Source organism: Jaculus jaculus, chromosome 11 (assembly GCF_020740685.1).
Source record: "Jaculus jaculus isolate mJacJac1 chromosome 11, mJacJac1.mat.Y.cur, whole genome shotgun sequence".
NCBI classification, from domain to species: domain Eukaryota; kingdom Metazoa; phylum Chordata; class Mammalia; order Rodentia; family Dipodidae; genus Jaculus; species Jaculus jaculus.
In genome coordinates this window covers 76,072,825-76,094,707 of record NC_059112.1, presented here as the reverse complement: position 1 = coordinate 76,094,707, position 21,883 = coordinate 76,072,825, and positions in this window count along the sequence as shown.

Below are 21,883 nucleotides of genomic sequence, written 5' to 3'. Positions count from 1 at the left end.
TGTCATAGCATAACATTGAACACTATCCCATGTCTTATAGGCTATGATTACTCTTTATGGTAAGAAGAATAATACCGATTTTGCTCAAACATATCCACATTTAAATTCCAGTAACCTATGAATGTTTGCTATAATGTGGTCATAGAAATGGAAATCTGGAGAAGTAATGAAGATTTGTTTTTATCTCTCTTGCAAATAAGGAGATTATCATGATGAATCTTGATTGGGCAAATGGACTTACAAGAACATTTTAAAAAATGTTTAAAGAGAAGCTTCATGTCAGGGAGAGATTTGACCCTGCTATTCTGCATTCTTTGCAATGGTTGTTTTGTTTTTTGATATCTGAACATCTTTGTTGAGCTGGGTATTGAACCTAGGGCCCTGTGCATATTAAGCAAACATGCAACCACTAAGCTATATTCCTAACACCTTCTTGTGGTTTGATTCAGATGTCCCCCATAAATGTGGGTATTCTGAATGCTAGGTTCCCAGCTGATGGAGATTTGGGAATGGGTGCCTCTTGGAGGCAGTGTATTGTTGGAGGTGAGTTTATGGCTGTTATACACAATTTCTCCTTGCCAGTGTTTGGCACATTCTCCTACAGCTGTTGCCCATCTGATGTTGGCTAGCAGGTCATGTCCATCCTCTGCTCATGCCATTGCTCTCCCTTGTCATTGTGGAGCTTCCCCTTGAGTCTGTAAGCCAAAATAAACCCTCTTGTTCCCTCAAGCTGCTCTTGTTTGGGTGATTTCTGCCATCAATGCTAACCTGACTGCAATAAACCCTCTACGTGCTTTGTAAATGAAAGGGCATGAAATGCTGTAGAAGCAAAGAAACTGGCACTCCTCATAGTAGCTCAGCTCTACCAATGGTTTCATTATAGACATGGTAAACTTTAGCACTAAAAAAATACTATATCAACTACTTTTGGAATCAGTAAGTTTTAGCCAGTTGTAACCACAGACACAGAAAACTAATTCACTGACTGACTCCTCCTCTGATCAGAATGACTGGATATTAATTAGACAATACTCTGGCAGTCCTAAAAGTCCATTGAATACTATGCTTTAAGACAGTTTTGTATGTCCATTTCTGGAAGCATGTGGTTTTCAAATCCTATATTACCTACCAGACATAAATAAATAGCTATATTTATTTTGGCACAGCTCTGGTATGGCTTCTTTAAATGTACATTGTTGTCAGGAATTCTTTAAGACAATTTAAGACTTGTAATGCTGATCATATTTTTATACTATATTTCAATTACCATATAAACATCCATGGACAAAGCTAGTTTAATATAATCTTAGATTACGTTATTTGTATGTGTTTCTTCACTTTAATATCACTGGTACAATTAAAGATGTAAGGAGTTCAGAAGGTCTTAGGCAGATAGAGAAAGGTTCTGGGGGATTGCAGACACATGGAAACAGCAGAGCAGACAGAACACAGTGAGACTTTTTCTTTTTTTCTTTTTGCCAGGAGACTCAAAAATTCTAAAAGCAGAAGTTAGGAAAGAAAAGGGAGGGAAGAGGTAAAATGGCCAGCTGTTTTGAAGGCCACTGCCTTATGTGTCTGGTGGTGGAGGATAAGGGGATGAACTAAACCTCCATTTCTCATTACAATGACAGGAAGGAAGGAGGGAAACCCAAACCTTAGAAAAACCAACCATGGAACCCACTCCAATGGACACCAGCTCTGGGGCTCCTCCCAGAGGGAGCTTTTGGTTTCAGCTAAAAAATAAAGTTTACCCTCTCCGTCCACCTCTCCTTCTCCTCTTCATAGTCTGTCTTCATTCTGGAAGCCTAAAAAACCTTTATTGGCTTCTTTTTTTTTTGCAATGTCACTTTTTTTTTTTTTTTTTTTTTTTTTTTTTTTTTTTTTTTTTTTTAGTTTTCTATTCAGCAAATACAGGCAGTTTGTTACCACTATTAGGTTCATCCTTGACCTACCCCATCCTCAATGGCCCCTCCTTGTTGATGTATATGCGCTGTGCATTGTGGAGTTGGCCCACAGTTATTGGTATGATAAATGTCTCTGCATATCATGCCCCAACATGTGGCTCTGACATTCTTTCCACCCCCTCTTCTGCAAAATTTCCAAGCTGTGTTGGGTTCATTTTTGGTCTGCTTCAGTGATGAGGTGTTGGGGGCCTCTGAGGCTCTGACTCTCTGTTTTGGTAGGAGTAGATTTTTCTCTGTGTTGGTCTCCTTCCCCCTTGTGCTGGTATCCGGTTCATCAGGAAAACAGCACCCTTGCTGGTTTTGTCAATTTTCCTTGGTTTCAGGCAGGGCCCTTTTGAGGGTATCATTGGCTTTTGACCCACAAGGGGGCAGCAGTTTTCCCACATCAGAAGATATATTCTACCTTTTCAGTTGTCTCATTGGCTTTTCTTTTAAAACTTCATTAAACACTGCATGAACAAATTGAGTTAATAATAAATAATTAATTAATTAACAGAACTGTAAAAACTAAAAATACAAACAAACAAACCAAAAAAAAAAAAAAAAAGACACTTTCCAACTCAACTCTACTTGTTTTTGGTGTAGCCAATTCTTCCAAAATGCAATGTTCCCTGTTAGAGGAATGAGACAGGGCCATAAAACACAGGAATATAATAACACTTGCAACACTCAGAAAACTCACAGCATTTACTTGTCTCAAGATACTTAAAGTTGTTCAAATCACTGGGTCCCTCCTCATGGTTGTATAAGCAACTCTTTGGAGGAGCTTCATGTATATAGAGCTGGGATTCACCAAGCCAGATTAGGGAAGAATTTTTTCTTTGGTCGGTTTTAGTTCTTTGTATAGGATGAACAGGCATTTGTTCATGGCTTACCAGGAAAAGTCCACACACAGTAATATATAGCAAGCTTAATGTATTTGTTATATACAAAATACCTTTACATCAAGTCTGCTATTTGTATTATCAACCCTAAAGGAAATGAATTCCATAATAACACATAAATATCATAGTAAACCTATAGAGTAATATAGAGTAGATAAAATTATTTAAAAAAAAACTCCTAGCAAGTTATAAATAAACCATGTATAGCTTAAGTAATCAATAAAATGCTAATGACCCAGCATATTATTTGATGGTTGACCATGAACTTTATCAACAGCAAATTTCAAAATTTCTCAACATCTTTTTAAAAATATTTTTATAAATTATGTGTTTTTTGACTTGCTTATAGCAGAACACATAAATTTTATTACCAAAAAATTTATTTCTTATATAGTCACAAATAATTGGGCAATATCACAAAGTTTCTGTGCATTGGCTATATGTCATATTAATTTTATCATATTTTTGGTTAGGGAAAATAAAAATTGCTATTTTAGAAATTGTGCACTAAAATTAACATCTACATAAAAATGTCTCATCTCTACTCAATTTTATATTATTATTATTATTATTATTATTATTATTATTATTACTAATTATTTTGTGGTCTTTTGGTTTTTAAAGAAAGTTCTCACTCTTGCCCAGGCTGTTCTTCAATGCACTCTGTAGTCCATACTGGGACTTGAATTCATGACCATCTTTCCACGTCAGCCTCCTACTTGAGTACTGACAAGGGCTGGAGAGATAGCTTAGCAGTTAAGGTGCTTGCATACAAAGCTAAAGGACCTTGGTTTGATTCCACAGGACCCATGTAAGCCAGATGCACAAAGTGGTACATGCATAGGGAGTTTGTTTGCAGTGACTGGAAGCCCTAGCATGCCCATTCTCTCTCTTTCTCTCTCTCTCTCTTGCTCTCGCTCTGGCTCCTTTCCTCTCTCAAATAAATAAAAATAATTTTAAAAAGAATACACATGACAGAATGATTATTTTTGAAGTTTAAGAACATGCAAAAAAAGTGCATGATTAGTTTTGGTATCTGGTAAATTTCCTACAATATCACAAAAGCATATTCTGTCAGTCTTTCCAGTCAAATTCAAAATCTGCAGAATTTCCTCTCCTCTTTTATCTAAATACTTTCCCCCAAATTTATCCTTTACTCAGTTATTTTGGGGGCTTGTTAGGAAGATTAAATAGAATCATTACAGAATTACTTAAAAATGCCATAATTATCTATATCTAATCTGTATATTTATCTATATCTATATCTGTATCTACTATTTATATCTATATCTGCTATAACTATCTATATCTAGTGACAAGCTTTTATTTTGAAGGAGGTAACTATTTTGGATGACTAGGTACATAATAATGAGGGAAACATTTGTGTGGAATTTCTTTCATGGTTGTTGGTGGTGATGGTGGTGTTTATAATGTTTTACTAATACCCAAGCCTTATTAATGAGTTAGACAATATCTGACCTTCCCTTCCATAGAGGTTGATTATTACCTACTGAACTGTAACATTAAAATTAAAATAATCAGTGTACTGTATTACAGATAGAGTTTAGATGAATTTTGTGGTAGAGGTAGGATTGAAAAATCTCTGATCTGGGTGGGACTTAAAATTGTAGATGAAGATAAAGCCTTGTAAATCTTGTTTTTCTTCTTGGCCTTTGAATAGTATGTGGACAGTCAATGCCCTGATGTTTTTCACTTTGCCTTTTATGTGAAAACATGAACAGCTGATATGCAGACAAATTCACATGAGAATATTTGACCTATTCTCAGAGAACACTTCAGTGAAAACAAGAGCCTCTCATTACATTTATAAATACAAAAATAAGAAATCAAGAATATGTGAAAAATCCTATCAAATGCTGATTTTGTAAACAACATAAAATAGTATTCAAATCTATAAACTTTTAAAATTATATATGGACATATTTAGTATGTAAATAACACATGTTAGTATGATCCTTTCCCTCCTCCCTGCCCATTTCTGAAGAGGCCTTCCTTGTTGGGGATACAGGTCAACCCCATGCCTATTGTGGGTCATGCACTATACATGGGGGGAGTCAATGTCTGTGTGCCAAATGTACCAACTTGTGGCTCTAAACAGTCTTTCTGCCTCCGCATCTGCAAAACTTCATGAGCCATGCTGGGAGCATTTTAAGTCTACTTCAGTGATGGCTCTTAGGAGCCTCTGGATCTCTGGTTTGGTAGGTGTTGAGTGTCCACAGCATCTATCTCCACTACCCTTGTGCTGGTATCAGATTCACTAAGAAAGCAGCACTGACTTCTGGTTAACATAGCAGCATAGGTACCATGCCAAAGCAGCATAGATGGGTAAAGCCAAAAAAAGCTCCCAGCAAAATGCACACTTTTACTAAAAAGAGAGGTATATAGGAAATTGAAACAGCAATAGAGAAGTAGGACATATCCAGAGCATCCAGAGCCTGCATGGGCCAGCAGAAGCTGCTCCAGCAGGGCAGGTCCACTCACCAGACTGCAGTGGCAGTGCTTGGCTTGAGCGGCAGGAAAAGCCAGGCGAGAAGATTTTCCACTCACACTGGAGCTCTCCACAAACTCAAAAAACATGAAAAGAGAACAGCAGTGAACAATGGTGGAGAAGATCTTAAGGCAGAAGAACAACAAGCAAACTGAGCAGCATCCGCTCCTTCCCCTTCCCCACCCCCAGTGCCCAGCCCTGAGGAACAGAGCAGTGGTCCAGGGACCGCCCAATCATACTTGAACTGATTGAGCACCAATCAGGGACCGAATCAAGAGTTCAGCTGAGACCAAAATCATCCCAAAAGGTAACTGGGAATACACCAGGTCAGTACCCGCCTAATAAACCTGGTATATATGACTGAACTAGGAGTGCTAATTGCACCTTCCATAGCAGGATAAATTACATGTTAAATTGGATGGATGGTCAAATTTGCCATTCTTAAATAAGCTGTATTTTGGGCTTGTTATTTGTTGCTTCTTGAATTATAGTGGCTTTCTTTACTCTTCTGTTATACATTAGGGTAGGGCCTCTCCTGGTCACAAGCTGACTTGGAACCCTCTACAGACCAGAAATTTTAACCACCTTGTTGTCAAGATTAAGGGAGTGGGTGAGGCACCACACAGCCAAAGGGATAGACAGAGGATCTGGTTGTCATAATACCTACTCTTGGATAAATACTCTGAGCTGTCTTTCCTTGACAGTGTACATTGTTTAGTTAAATGTTAAAATCTGCCTGTATTTTGTTCCTCTTAGCCTACTTGAATACTCTCATAGCAGGCACACCCAAAACCTAGAGTCACTTTTGTAGATACTCTGAGAGTGTTCAGGGCCACACCTAGGGCCTTATCTCCTACCCTGAAGATATATAACAATAGATTGATTGACACATCTCATAATGCCCAGATAACTGGAAAATTCTATCATTAAATAATCCAAGATGCAAAAACATATGCATTATAACACAATAAACACTAAAAATCAAAACAATATAAATCTTCCAAAAATTACTAATGCAGCAGAAATGACCTCCAGGGAGAATGAGTTAGAGGAAGTGCCTGAGAAAGATTTCAAAGGAATGATTATAAATACACCCAAAGAACTAAAAGAAGAAATCAAAGGGAGAAAAGAAGACACAGGGCACCAAATTAATAAATAAGGAAACATAAATAATAAAGAAAAACCAGTTAGAAGTACTAGAAAGAAAGAACACAGTTAGTGAAATGAAAACAAACAAGAAAAAAACCTCTGGGGACTTCTGGCCAGGATGGCGACTGCCTAGCTGCGCTGCAGACACTGGGGAAAGAAAGGCAAGAAATTAAGGGTTATCAGGGTCTTCTTGCCAGTGGGAGGGCACAGAGTGGGAGAAACAGGGAATCACGGATCCCCCCTTGGGTGGGTATTCTACCCCCCCATACAGCCACTGTGCCCTGCGCCCCAGGCGGCTGTGTTCCGAATGCATGCCTTCCAGCCCATCGTGCATGCGCTGGCCTACTGCGCTGACGCAGGGACCTCTGCCTTTGTGCTGTGATCGTGCGCATTGGCCCTGCATGCTGTACTCGGTTTGCACACCCTTGGGGGCCACCTCTGCCATGATTAGGCGGCTGCCAGAACCTGGGCTGCTGTGCTCTTGCCCGCTGGCCAGCCTCTGCTGTGTCCTGATCCCGTGCCCGCATCAGCAGCCTATGCACTACAATTGCACATGCAGCGGGCCCAGTCCCACAGCAAGGGACACACAAGCCCACACTGAGTCACTAGCGCCAGCTCAGGCGCCATCCCCTACCTGTCCATTGCCACCCACCCCCACTCCCCTGAGGAGGGAGAGCACAGATTCTTTGCAGGTCCCAGTGTTCCCAGTCAGAGTTTGGAGCTTCAGGGCCTGCTACCTCAGTCCTGTTTCAAGCTCGAAAGTCAATCAGCTTTGGTGCATTACTGGGTGAGAATTCAGGCAACTTTGGCGCCCCTGTCAGGCAGTAGATAGGTGGCTTTGGCAAGAGAGAGCAAAAACCCGGCTGCTTGCAACTTCCCCAGGCTGCCTTGGATTCTCATTGAGCTAGAGCCCAGGCTGCTCCACCCACCTACCTGCCCATACACTGACATGGGTAGACCACAGCACAAAAGAAATAACATGAAAAACAAAATGCAAGAAAATCCAGACAGATCACCCAGTCCGATAAGGATTATATCTAACCAAAACATAGAAGAGTGTTTAGGATCAAGTGGAAGCTATGAGAAATGCAACACTGACCAACCTACTGCTAGAACTTGCAGGAAAGCTACAAAGGACAGATAATTGTGTGGATGCTACCATCACTAAGCTAGAGCAATATAAGACACTGGAAGGAATTCAAAGAGAGCTAAGAGAGTTGAGGGAGAGTGAAAAAAAAAGAGGACCTTAAAAATCAGCTGGCCACACTAAATGAAAACATAAAGAAATGCAAGGATGAATTCCAATAATCATCAAGAAAATCAGAACATGAGGTAAAAAGGGAGCTGGACAGAGCGATGGAAGTGATACATAGTAAAGTAGTAGAGAATGCAAACTTAATTGAAAAAGTCCAAAACTCGCTAGAGGCTCTCAAGAATGCAGTTAGCAAAGTGGAAGATAAAAACTCTGATCTGGAAGACAGGATGGAAGAAACAGTTCGAAAGTCCAAAAATTTCAGTAAGTTCAAAACTTCCTGTGAACAGAACATGAGAGAATTGTGGGATACACTTAAATGTCCTAATATCAGAATCATTGGAATACCAGAAGGAGAAGAATTTCAGACCAAAGGCATGGAGAACCTATTTAACACAATAATTGAAGAAAATTTCCCCTGTCTCTTAATAGAAAGGCCCATCAAGATACAAGAAGCACACAGAAATCCTAACTGAGTAGCCCAAAGGAGAAACTCCCCAAGACATATTATGATTAAGACTCTAAACATTGACACCAAAGAGAAAATCCTAAAAGCAGCTAGGGAAAAACAGCACACCAATTTCAAAGGAAACCCCATCAGAATTACTTCAGACTTCTCAATGAAACCATGAAAGCTAAAAGAGCCTGGAATGAAACTCTCCAAACTCTAAGTATGGCTTCCACCCCAAACTACTCTACCTGGCAAACGTCTCCCTTATAATCGATGGGGAAAGGAAAACTTTCCATGACAAAACTCAGCTTTACAATTATATGAACACAAAACCAAAACTACAGAAAGTATTCCAGGAAATTCTCCACAGAGAAGAAACAAATAACTAAACACAAATGCCTACAAGAAGCAGATCACAACAACCAAATCCAGAGTGGACACCAAAAAAATTCAAATTCAATGAAAACACCAACACACCTCTACCACCACAACATGGCAGGGATCAAATCAAATCTCACAGTCATCAACCTAAACATTAATGGCTTAATTAACTCATCAAGAGATACAAGCTAACAGGGTGGATCAAAAAATTAGACCCCTCAATCTGCTGCCTTCAAGAAACCCACCTTACCACTAAAGACAGAAACCTCCTCAAGGTGAAAGGGTGGAAAACAATATTCCAAGCAAATGGGAATAAGAAACAAGCAGCTGTAGCTATATTAATATTGGATAAAATGACTTCAAGCCAAAAGAAATCAAAAAAGACAAAGAAGGCTACTTCCTACTTATAAAGGGAACAATACATTTGGAAGGTAATTACAATCATAAATCTGTATGCAGCAAACACAGGGGCACCAGAGTTCATAAACAAAACTTAATTGACAATAAAACAGAAATAACCACCAACACAATCATAACTGGGGACTTCAACACACCATTATCAGTAATAGACAGATCATCCAAACAGAAATTCAACAGGGAAGTAACAGAGCTCAACAAAATCATAGAACACTTAGACGTAACGGACATCTACAGAACTTTCCATCCCAAATCCACAGACTAAACATTCTTCTCAGCAGCCTATGGAACATTTTCTAAACTAGACCATATACTGGGTCACCAAGACTGCCTCCACATAATTAGGAAAATCAAAATAATTCCCTGCATGATATAAGATCATAATGCTATATTCCTAGAAATCAACAACAAAAAACCACCAAGAATCCCAACGGCAACTGGAAACTGAATAGCACACTATTAAACATTAAATGGATAGTGAATGAAATAAAAAAAAATGAAATTACAAAATTCCTGGAATTGAATGACAATGAGAACACATCATACCAAAACTTATGGGACACAATGAAGGCAGTCCTCATGGGAAAATTCATAGCACTCAATGCCTTCATAAAAAAGACAGATCCCAAATCAATAGCCTAACCATCCACCTAAAGGCATTGGAAAAACAAGAAAAATCCAACTCAAAGAGCTCCAGAAGGAAAGAAATAATTAAAATCAGAGCAGAAATTAATGACTTGGAAACCAAGGAAACAATTAAGGCAATTGACAAAACAAAGAGCTGATTCTTTGAAAAAATAAACAAGATTGACAAACCTCTGACCAATTTGATCAAGCAAAAGAAGGAGAGACTCCAAATTAACAAAATTCAAAATGAAAAAGGAGAGATCACAACAGCCAAAAGTGATATTGGCAGAATCATCAGGACTTATTTCAAAAACCTCTCTTCCACAAAACTGGAAAATGTGGAGGAGATGGATATTCCTGGATGAATATCATCTACCAAAGCTAACCTCAGAGCAGATTAATCACCTCAATGAACCCATCACACTCACGGAGATTGAAAAAGTAATAAAAAACCTCCCAGAAAAGAAAAGTCCAGGACCAGATGGATTCCCAGCCTAATTTTATCAAACCTTCATGGAAGAACTCAAACCAGTCTTTCTAAAACTCTGCCACACAAATGAAGAGCAGGGAAAGCTACCCAACTCCTTCTATGAAGCTAATATCACACTAATCCCAAAACCAGGCAGAGATGCCACAACAAAAGAAAACTACCGGCCGGTTTTCCTAATGAACATAGATGCAAAGATACTGAACAAAACCCTCACAAACCGAATCCAGCAACACATCAAAAGCATTATCCACCTTGACTAAATGGGATTTATCCCAGGAACACAAGGGTGGTTCAACATACGAAAATCTGTCAATGTAATACACCAAATAAACAAGCTTAAACATAGAAACCACATGATCATTTCAATTGATGCACAAAAGGCCTTTGACAAGATACTACACCACTTCATGATCAAAATATTGGAGAGAATTGGCATGGCCGGTTCACATCTTAACATAATAAAGGCAATATACAAAGCTCCAAAGGCACACATAATACTTAATGGAGAGAGACTGGAGGAATTCCCATTGAGATCAGGAACAAGACAGGGATGTCCTTTCTCACCTCTGCTTTTCAGTATAGTTCTGGAAGTCCTAGCTCAAGCAATAAGACAGGAGAAGGAAATAAAAGGGATACAATTTGGAAAGGAAGAAGTTAAGTTAGCTCTATTCACTGATGACATGATTGTATACGTAAGAGACCCGAGAGACTCCATCCCAAAACTCCTGAAGGTGATTAACTCCTATAGCAAACTGGCAGGTTACAAAATCAACGCACAAAAATCAGTAGCATTTCTATATACAAGTGACAAAGATATAGAAAAAGAAATAAAGGACATAGTACCATTTTCAATAGCAACAACAATAACAAAAAATACCTTGGAGTAATGTTAATCAAGGAAGTAAAAGTTCTATACAAAGAAAACATAAAAACTCTCAAAAAAGAAATTGAGGACAACTTGAAAAGATGGAAAGACCTCCTATGCTCCAGGATAGGCAAAAATATCATTGTGAAGATGACAATCCTACCAAAGGCAATATATAGATTTAACGTAATTTCAATTAAAATACCTACAGTGTTCTTCACAGAGACAGAAAAAATGATCTCAAATTTCATATGGAAAGGCAGAAGGCCTCGCATATCCAAACATATCCTCAGCAAAAGAAATATCTCTGGTGGTATCACCATACATGATCTAAAGCTATTCTACAAAGGCACAGTAATAAAAACAGCATTGGTACTGGCATAAAAATAGGAGTATAGACCAATGGAATAGTCTTGAGGACCCGGATTTTGGTCAAGCAACTATAGTTACTTGATATTTGACAAAGGCCCGAACAATATAGACTGGAAAAAAGATAGCATCTTCAACAAATGGTGCTAGACAAACTGGCTAACCAAATGTAGGAAACTAAAACTTGATCCACACATTTCACCATGCACTACACTCAAATCCAAATGGATGAAAGACCTCGACAAAAGACCAGAAACTCAAATACTACTGGAAGAAAATTTGGGAAGTACTTTCCGTCATGTAGGAATGGAGAAAGACTTCCTGAACAAAACCCCATTGGCTCAAGTACTTAAACAGTCACTCAACCAATGGGATCATATGAAGCTGAAGAGTTTCTTTACAGACAAGCATATAATATGCAAAGTCAATATAATGCCCACAGAATGGGAGAAAATATTTGCAGGTTATCCAACTGATAGAGGCCTAATCTCTAGAATCTACAAAGAACTCAAAACTCTAAACAATAAGAAGACAAATACCCCAGTCACAAAATGGGGCATGGAGTTGAAGGGGCAATTCACAGAGGAAGATATACAAATGGCAAACACACACTTAAGAAAATGTTCATCATCCCTAATCATCAGAGAAATACAAATTAAAACATCTATGAGATTCCACCTTACCCCAATAAGGATAGCCAACATCAAAAAATCAAATGAACATAAATGCTGGCGAGGATGTTGATAAGCAGGAACACTCATTCACTGTTGGTGGGAATGTAGGATGGTATAACCACTTTGGAAAGCAATATGGAGACTCCTGAAAAAGATGACTATAGAAATAACAACAGTCCCAGTTATACCCTTACTGGGCAGCTACCCTAAAACCTTCAAACCACAGGCCAGAGAGATTTGCTCAACCATGTTTGTGGCAGCTCAATTCGTAATAGCTAAAAGCTGGAATCAACCCAGATGTCCATCATTAGAAGAATGGATAACAAAGATGTGGTATATCTATCTACACAATGGAATTCTAAACAGCAGTAAGAAAAAAATGACACAAAGAAATTTGAGGAAAAATGGTTGAACCTGAAACAGATCATTCTCAGTGAACTTACCCAATCACAGAAAAAAAAATCGACACATAGTCTCACTCATCTACAACACCTAACCTGAATCTACCCAAGATACCTTACATACCCAGCAAGCACCTCATGGACTAGACAATAGGATGGATGCGGAGGGCGGGGAGGGCATTGAAGGGTGGAAAACAGTAATCTGGACCCATACGGCAATGTTACCATAAAATTCTACTTCCTAAAAGACAGAACAAATGGCTGAACCTTCACTAGAACCTTACAGGAAACACTTGAACCACAAGACACTGGAGAGGGTAGGATCAAGACTAACCTAAATCTTCTACATCTTCCCTCCCTGCCTCTCCCCTTCTTCCCTCTCTCTCTCCTCTCTAACTCTTGTATATTAGTTATGTTTTTCCTCAAGTTCTTAATGGGCACTGACATGTAACCCCCACTTCCAGCTTGGGGCTACCATCCACAATGAGCTTTTGATCAGAGAAACCTACAAGGTTTCACAGAACAATGACAGACTTCTGTCAGAGTACTTGATGACCCACCAAAGGCCAGTGGTAAGACCCTATTGCTAAAGACTCCATACGCATCTGACACGTAGAATGGAATGGCATGTCTGGAAGCCAGGAGAGAGTGAGTCCCTAGACAGTCAGCGTGTCTAGTGCCAGAAGGTGCTACATGGGCGACTGGGGGAAATGAACAATATCTTTCCAAGCAATTCATTGTCTAACCTAATTAGCAACAAATAACCTCATGTGATGCCCACACAAGTGTAATAGTGGCACACAGCCATGGTGGGGAACCAACTGCTCTTTATTTGGCTAACTGATCCCCTCAGTGGTACGAGACCCATAGCTGGAGCTAGAAAACAAGTCAGAACCATACCCAACCATAAGCCCACTCTCCAATATCAAGCTACCATCAATCATGGGGTACAAGAGGGCCTACATCTATCAAACTCTCTATCAAAAAAGTAAGTGTTATATCAATTTTCTGGGTGCTAACTTACTCTCCGTTGGAGAATCTACTTCCCTTTTTCAGATAGATGCAAATCCTAAGGAGAGAGATGAGCCAACATACCTCAAAAGGGGCCCAACTATCACTAAGGACAATTGGCAAAACAAGCAAGGGTGATGTTTTCCTGATGAACCATGTATCAGCACAAAGGGGAAGGAGACCAATACAGAGAAAAATCAACTCCTACCAAATCAGAGAGCCAGAGCCTCAGAGGCCCCCAACACCTCAGCACTGAAGCAGACCATAAATTGAACCCTAAATGTCTCAGGGAAATTTTGTGGAAGAGGGGGCGGAAAGAATGTCAGAGTCACATATTGGGTCATGATATGCAGAGACATTTATCGTACCAATAACTGTGGGCTAACTCCACAATGCACAACCCATTTACATCAACAAGGAGGGTCCAATAGGAGGCAGGAGGTCATGGATGAGCCTAAACAATGGTACCAAACTGCCTGTATTTGCTGAAAAGAAAACTAATAAATTAAATTACAAAAAAAATAAATAAATAAAAAACCTCTGTAGAAAATCTCACCAGTAGAATTGATGAAGGGGTGGACAGAATATCTAAGCTAGAAGAACTAGCAGCAGATCTAATACAGTCCAACAAAGAGAAAGACAAACTTAAAGAAAAGTATGAGTGGGAATTTCAAGATATTTGGGACACTATGAAAAGATCAAACATAAGAATTCAGGGCATAATAGCAGGAGAGGAATTGCACTCCAAAGGCATTGTTGGCATCTTCAACAAAATCATAGAAGAAAATTTCCCCCAAATAGTGAAAGAGGTGCCAATATAGACACATGAATCCTTTAGAACACCAGCCAGACAAAACTTCTCCTCACCATATTATAATCACACAACCAAACATACAAACCAAACAAAAATTATTGAAAGCAATCAAGTTACCTACAAAGGCAAGCCTATCAGGGTTACAGCAGATTATACAACACAAAAAGCATTTGACAAAAACCCAACATCCCTTCAGGATAAAAGTCTTACAGAGACTGTGAATACAAGGAACATATCTCAATATAATAAAGGCTATTGATGACAAGCCTAAAGCCAACATATTACTTAATGGGGAAAAACTAGAAGCTTTTCCACTAAAATCAGGAACAAGACAAGGGTGTCCACTATCCCCACTTTTATTTAATAGAGTACTTGAAGTCTTAGCCACAGAAATAAGGCAAGAAACACACATGAAAGGATGCAAACAGGAAAAAAAAAATCAAGTTATCATTATTTGCAGATGGAATGATTCTATATATAAAGGACTCTAAACACTATACTAGCAAACTGTTAGAGCTGATAAACACCTACAGCCATGTAGCAGGATACAAAATAAATATACAGAAATCAGTAGCCTTCCTATATGCTAACAACAAACACACAGAGTATGAAATCAGAGAATCACTCCCATTCACAATTACATCAAAGAAAATAAAGTACCTTGAAATAAACCTGAGGAAGTAAAAGATCTCTAGAATGAAAATTTTAAAACACTCAAGTGAGAAATTTCATAAGACACTAGGAAGTGGAAAAACATCCCTTGTTCCTGGATTGAAAGAATCCATATTATGAAAATGGCAATCTTACCAAAAATAATCTACACATTTAATGCCAACCCCATCAAAATCCCAAAAGCATTCTTCATAGAAATAAAAAAAACAATCCAAAAATTCATTTGGAATCATAAAAAACCTTGAATATCTAAAATAATACAGAGCAACAAAAATAAGGCTGGTGGTATCACCATACCTGATTTTAACCTATACTACAGAGCCATAGTAACAAAAACAGCATGGTACTGGAACATAAACAGACATGTAGATCAATGGAACAGAATAGAGGAAGCAGATGTAAGTTCAGGTAGCTATAGCCACCTGATTTGATAAAAATGCCAAGAATACACATTGGAGAAAAGATAGCCTCTTCAGTAAATGGTGCTGGGTAAACGGAATATGTATCTGTAGAAGGATGAAAATAGATTCTTCTCTCTCTCTCCATGCAGAAGAATTAAGTACAAATGGATTAAAGACCTTAACATAAGATCTGAAACTTTGAATCTGCTAGAGGAAAAAGTAGGGGAAACTATTTAACATACTGGTCTTGGCAAAGACTTTCTGAATACAATCCCTTTTTTTAGGCAATAAAACCACAGATTAACCACTGGAATCTCATGAAATTACAAAGATTTTGTACTGCAAAGGACACTGTGAATAAAGCAAAGTGGCAACCTACAGAATGGGAAAAATCTTTGCCAGCTATATATCTGATAGAGGATTAGTATCTAGGATATGCAAAGAACTCAAAAAATTAAATAATAAGAAATCAAACAAGCCAACTAAAAAACGGCTATGAATATAAATAGAGAGCTCTCAAAGGAAGAAATATGGATGTCATATAAGCATCTAAAAAAATGTTCTATGTCCCTAGTCATCAGGGAAATGCAGATTAAAACTACATTGAAATTCCAACTCACTCCTGTCAGATTGGCTATCATCATGAAAACAAATGATCATAAATGTTGGTGGGGATGTGTAAAAAGAGGAACCCTTCTGTTGGTGGGAATGCAATCTGGTCCAGCAATTGTGGAAATCATTGTGAAGTTTCCTAAAACAGCTAAAGATTGATCTACCATAAGACCCAGCTATAGCACTCCTAGTCATATATCCTAAGGACTGATATCACTTCCTTAAAAGTACATGTTCAACCATGTTTTTTGATATTCAACTCATAGTAGCTGGGAAATGGAACCAGCCTAGATGTCCCTTAAGTGATGAGTGGATAATGAAGATATGACACATTTATACAATGGACTTCTACTCAATGGTAAAGAAAAGTGAAGTTATGAAATTTGCAGACAAATGGATGCATCTGTAAAGGATTATACTAAGTAAGGTAACCCAGGCCCAAAAAGCCAAGCACCATATGTTCTCTCTCATATGTGGATCCTAGCTACAGATGATTGGGCTGCTGTGTGAGAAGGAAAAAACTCAGTAGCAGAGGCCAGTAAGCTAAAAAAGAGATACAAAGGGAAAAGAAGGGAAGGGAGGAGGGTACTTAATAGGTTGTTATTTTATATATGTAAGTAGAAGAATAGATTAATGGGGGTAAAAGGCCTAAAATGAGGTCAGGGGAAGAGATTAAGTAAAGGAAAGGTGCAGGTAGGGCTAATCAAAATCTAAGAGGATATAAATAAATCAAATGGATTCCTTCAGTTTTGGACAATGGAACACTCAGGAGCCGTAAATCATTGCTAGAAAATTTTCAGTGCCAGGGATGGGATACCTTCCTATGAATCATTGATCAGGGAGGTCCCTGATGCTCCCAAAACATTATAGGCCATTGCCAAGGCACTTGGTTTCCCACCAGGAATTGATGGTAAGACCCTATTGCTGAGCACTCCACATACTTGGGCTACAAGGCCACTGAGAAATCCTTCTGGAACTGAGCAGATAACCTCCTCCATGTAGGCCAGCTGACAGAAAGCTGGAAGAAGCCATTCTGCATGCAGTTCAGTGTGAGAAAGAGAAATCACCAGTGAAGATACTCAGCAGTGGACACTGCAAGCCTTATAATTGGCCAGCCAGGCCAAATGAGCCAATGGGTGCAATAGTGGCACATCTGTCATGGTGGAATCCAACTGCCCTCCAATTAGACTGGCGGCCCGCTCCAAGGGAGGGAATACATCCCTGATACTGAAAACTTAAATACAGGGGTAGTCATGAGCCCTAGGGGTGTAACATATGCTGATGTCTGTATAAGTGTATATACTATGCTTATCAAACTGCCCAGTAAGCACTTCTCTTAATATTCATACCCTTTTATTAGTGCTACTCTTACTTTGGGTAGTGAATCTTCTCTTTTCAGATGGCAGTGACCTTGGGACGACTCAGAAGGTGTCATGGTGCTGGAAAGAAGTGACTAGAGTACCAAGTTACACCTTGATCACACCTTTTAAGGCTCAGAGTCTTATGCGGAAGAGGTGGCAGAAAGGCAAAGGAAGGGTAGGACTCCTTACAACGTGTTCCCTCCAGACAAAAAAAATGGCCTCGATATCCATGACCTCATTGTGCCTGACACTACCTACACATGACCATTGTAAGAGAAGGGAAGAATCATGGCATCAGAATAGAGGAGAGACATTGAGATAGGTAGGGGATGTGTTGGAGAGTGGAATTTCAAAAAGGAAAAGGTGGAGAGGCTGTGCATTACCATGGTACAATTTTTATAATCATGGAAAATGTTTAAAAAATTGTGAAAATATTAAATTAAATTTTGAAGAAAGGAAGCAGCACTCTTGTTCATAACCCAATTCCTCTGTGGTTCCAGCTGGGGCTTAAGTGGAGTACTCTGAGTCATTTATTTCCTCAGGCCCAGTTCCGTTTCTGAAAAAAGAGAATCAGGTTCTCCAATGGAAAATGAAGTCAGCAACAGTTAAATGAGATAACAATTACTAATGTAGAGACAATTTAAAGGATATAGATCCTCTTTATAGCCCATGGTTAGTGTGAGCTTGACAATGGAAAGCAGAGTAATTATCTGGATATGATTCTAACTTGTTTTCCAGTTCCACATATGGCTTCAATTCCACTGAGCAGATCTGTTAGCCAATCCAAGAGCAGTTGGCTACCCACCATGGCTGTGTGCCACTATTGCACTTGTGTGAGCATTGTGTCAGTTTGTCTGCTTCTGAGTCAGAGTTTGAGTTGCTTGGACAGATGTTGACCACTTTCCCTTGGTAGTTCATGCAGTGCCTTCTGGCACTAGACAGGCTGACTGGGGACTGACTCTCTTCCAGATTCCATCCAGGTCTCTCCATGGTCCATGTCAACAGCTTACAGTGTCTTCAGCAGTAGGACCTTATCGTTAAGTTCTGGTGAGTAATCAAGTGTTCTGACTGAAGTCTGTCTTACTTGTTTGGGGAAATCTAGCAGGTTTCTCTGCTCAACAGCTCATTGTAGATGTAGGTCATATTCTGGTACAGGGAATTACAGGCCAGTGCAAAGGCAAATGAACAAAGATAAAAGAAAAAAGACAAAGAGAAAGAGAAACAGGAGAAAATTGAGGTTAGGTTTTGTCACACCCTCTCCATGGCCCTTTGATTCAGGTGCTCCCCCTAACAGAGAGAAAGAGAATTAGAGGGAGGAGATTGACACACAAGGTCCTCCTGCCATTGCAACAAAAGTCCAGATGCATGTGCCACCTTGTGCATCTGACTTTAAGTGGGCACTGCATTTAAATGCGTTCAATCCTTGGACCATCTCTCCAGCCCATGAAATCTATAAACTTTTGATCAAGAAGAAAGAATAGTTATGAAAGAAAAGATTTTAATCTGTGAAAAACATAAAAAGTCCAAAATAAGAATGATAATTAAGGCAGAACTATATTTACAAACAAAAAAATCAACTTTTTTCATTATCTATGTTTCTTTTTATTCAAATTATATTGTTTATAAATAATTATATCTATAATGGATAAAGTGATATTGGATAGATGTCCACATGGTGCAGTGAATAAATTCACTTCATATATTTATCTCCTCAAAGCATTTCAAGCAAGAACAAATGTCTATCTTTTTAACATGTGCATAAAATAATTGTCACTATGTCATTCTAGTGCACAGTAATACAATGGAGATTCCTGTTCCTGTGTAGCTGTGACTAAGTGTCCATTGAGAAACCTTACAATGACTATTTCCTTTATCCAGGCTCTGAGTTTTTCATTAACCATCACTCCAGTTTCAACATGTCTGAGATTAACATTTCTTATATAAATGCAGAGGAAAATTATTAGAGTGCTAATTTCATGTTTAATACTTTAATCACAATAAATATGCTCTTTAATGCTGTGAGAATATTTTTCTCTCACAAATTATAAGGATGTAAATAATCCTTTAAAGGTAGTCAAGGTGAGTAAAAGTATATATAAGAAACACCAATACAAGCAACATACTTTTATTTCTACAAACAGTATAATGTTAAAGAGTTATATGAGATAGTAGTACCAATATAGTTACAGTTTAAATGGCATCTACTCAGTAAATTGTTACAAAAAAATGTAAAATAATCCCTCATTTCCAACTGACTCCTTTTTAGTCAATTACAAATTACACCCACCAAGGTAATTAACTTCACTGATGAATTATTATGCCATGTATCAGATGTGTAATTCATAATATTAAATATTATTTCTTTTTTATAAATTAGAAAAATTACATCAGCTAATAGTATAACTCAAACAAAGCTAAGAGCAATAAAAGCAACATGGTACTGGCATAAAAACAAGAGTATAGACCAATGGAATAGAATCAAGGACCTGCACTTTGTGTCAAGCAACTACAGCTACTTGATATTTGACAAAGGCCCTAACAATATAGGCTGGAAAAAAGACTGCACCTTCAACAAATGGTGCTGGAGAAACTGGATAACCATACACAGTAAATTGAAACTTGATCTACACATCTCACTATGCACAACACTAAAGTCCAAATGGATTAAAAACCTCAATAAAAGACCAGAAACTCAGCTACTACTGAAAGAAAATATAAGAAGAACTTTCCATGATATAGGAATGGAAAAAGACTTCCTGAACAAAACCCCAGTAGCACAGGATCTTAAACACACAACCAATGGGATAACATGAAGCTGAAGAGTTTCTTCACAGACAAAATACAATAAGCAAAGCCAATAGATTCCCCACAGAATGGGAGAAAATATTTGATGAATATCCAACTGACAGAGGTCTAGTCTCTAGAATCTACAAACAATTCAAAAACCTAAACAATAAAAAGTCAAACAACCCACTCACAAAATTGGGCACAGACCTGGATAGAAAGTTCACAGAGGAAGAAATACAAATGGCAAACACACACTTAAGAAAATGTTCATCATCCTCAATCATCAGAGAAATGCAAAATATAACAATTATGAGATTCTACCTTACCACAGTAAGGATAGCAAACATCAAAAAATCAAATGAAAATAAATACTGGTGAGGATGTGGAGAAATAGGAACCCTCATCCACTGCTGGTGGGAATGTAAGATGGGACAACCACTTTAGAAAGCAATATGGAGACTCCTAAAAAAGCTGACTGTAGAGATACCAACAGACCCAGTTATTCCCTTACTGGGCATGTACCCAAAAACCTTCAAGCCTCAATCCAGAGAGATTTGCTCAGCCATGTATATAACTGCTCCATTTGTAATAGCTAAGAGATGGAATCAACCCAGATGCTCATCAGTAGAGGAATGAATAACTAAGATATGGTATATCTACACAATGGAATTCTACACAGCTGTAAGAAAAAATGACACAATGAAATTTGAATTAAAATGGTCGAATCTGGAACAGATCATTCTCAGTGAACTCACCCAGTCACAGAAAGATAATCTCCGCATAGCCTCACTCATGTACAACACCTAACCTGAATCTTCCCAAGATCTTGACATACCCAGCAAGCATCTTGAGGACTGGACAGTAGGATGGTTGTAGAGGGAGGGGAAGGCAAGGGAGGTGGTAGGGAACACAAATCTGGACCCAAAAGGCAATGGCACTATAAAATTCTACATCCGGAAGGGCAGATCAAAAGGTTGAACCTTCACCAAGCCCTGGAGAGGGTACGATGAAGACTGACCTTAATCTTCTATTGCCAGATGCACAAGGGGGTGCACATGTCTGGAGTTACTTTGCAGTGGCTGGAGGCCCTGGTGTGCCCATTCTCTCTCTCTCTCTCTCTCTCTCTCTCTCTCTCTCTCTCTCTCTCTCCCCCCTCTTCTCTCTAACTCTCTTATATATTACTTATCTTTTTCTTCCTTCTCTTCCTGGACACTCACCTGTAACTCACAGTACCAGCAAGTGGCTATCATTCACAATGAACTTTTGATCAGAGAGACCTACAAGGTTTCCTATAAGAATGACCAATTTCTGTCACTGTAGTTGATGACCTACCAAAGGTTAGTGCTGAAGATACCATGTGTGGTTGACACGTAACATGGAGTGACATGGCTGGAAGTTGGAAGAGAGTCAGTCCCCAGACAGTCAGTGCAAAGTGTGCCAGAATGTGCTAGCTACATGGGCGACTGAGGGTACTTGAAATATTCAGGTATTTAGCATATCTTACTTTAGTACTGAGGTGAAAATTATTCAAGAAACTAAAGTACCATTAAAAATTTCAACATAAAAAATTCAAATTTGCAGATTAATTCTGGAAACAAGATATCATGAAACAGAATTTTTACAGACTCATCACATTTAAATATTTTGTTATTTTTTTAGTTTAGCATAGGAAGCAACAGATTTTGTCTTGTTATGTTCATTCAAACATGTCATACTTTGTTCTCATTTAGTACTGTCTCCTTATAGTTATTATATATTCAGAAAAAGTTTTGCATTCATTTTTAGAATACTT